This window comes from Cynara cardunculus (genome assembly GCF_001531365.2).
Source record: "Cynara cardunculus var. scolymus isolate 2C chromosome LG 13, CcrdV1, whole genome shotgun sequence".
NCBI classification, from domain to species: Eukaryota; Viridiplantae; Streptophyta; class Magnoliopsida; order Asterales; family Asteraceae; genus Cynara; species Cynara cardunculus.
Genome location: NC_037540.1, coordinates 7,470,873 through 7,472,416, shown reverse-complemented (window position 1 = coordinate 7,472,416; position 1,544 = coordinate 7,470,873).

Genomic DNA, 1,544 nt, shown 5'->3' with positions numbered 1-1,544 from the left:
TTTTATTATAATTTAATTTAAGCTTAATAATGAAATAATTTATTTTTGGTTTAATAATATAACATTTTATAAAAATAATAATTAAGTATTCTGTTAGAACTCAATAATTATCCTAATTATATTTTAGATTTTTTATATATAAAATGCGATGGTTATTCTGTATTTGATTATGTTTATCTGCAGTTAGTTACACGAATTCAGATATGGAGCTTTAATAAGTTGTACTTACGCACAATTTAATTGCAATATTGAGTTTTCAGTAATATGCATTAATAAACAGTACTTTACGCATAAAAAATGGTTTTTTTGTCAAATGCTTTATAATATAGTATAGATATATATTAAACAAAATATTAGAGCATCTTCAATATATTTTTCAAGATAAAGAAAATCGAGATTTTAAGGAATTCCAATAAGTTTTATGCTCCAATAAATTCTACAAATATGAGAGTGAAATTCTTCATATTTAAGAACTTTCCAAAAATGATCACCACAAGAGAAAAATATACATTTTTAATTATATTTCCACTAATAAAAATATATGAAATTAAATGCATAGTAAACAGAAACATTATTTTATTAAAAGTATGAAATATTTTAATAATATAATTAATACTGTAATATTTAAAATAAAGAAGTCGTTGAAGCTCAAGGTGAATTATTATTAGAGATTTCAAAATTTAATTCTACAGTTTAAAGAAATCTTAAAAAATCTGTTGGAGATCCTATTATACCATCGTTAAAGATATTGTATAACATATACTTGGATTCTATCTATATTTAAAGTGCATGTTTCGCAATACTATAAAAATAATAATAGTAACAGTTCTAATCCTTTTCTTCACTCTCAAATTGGAACACATCTAACAAGAAGAGCAATATGAGCGGGTTTCAGAAAATCTGTAAAAGTTATTCTATATTTTTCTAAAATAAAGTATCGAAAGTTAAAATCTCTAATAAAATTGCATCCAGCTCTAATAATTACTATATTTAAATAATTTTAACATTAATTATATTATCAAAATATTCTTTTCTCTCTCTAAATATTTAATTTCAATAGCATTTAATTTCTTTCTCTTATTTAGAGTTTTAAAGATTTATCCAAATTTAAAGATTTTTATATCTTCTCTGTTGTTTTTAATATTTTAATATAATTATTGGAGTAAAAAAAATTTAAATATAAAAAATCTTTATTATAAGATAGTTGTCGGAGATACTCTTAATTTGCAAGAGATAAAAAAATTCAAATCCAAGAAGGAATAAAAATTCTCTTGTGGCCACGAAGGTTCAAATGTGGTAACTCTAGGTCATCTGCAAAGCAGGTGGTCGTCCTGGGATTAGTCGGCTCGCATAGCGGGTTGGATATCCAGGTTAATAAAAAAATAAAATAAAATTGGGGTTTAATATGTAGTTATCGGAAAGGTTAGGGTGGTTTATTGTAATATTATCCAAAAACAACCCAATGGAAGAAACGTTTGCTGGCTGTCCCTCTCTTGTTCATAAAAAGGCCACACACAGCACAGGCACACACACACACACCCCCC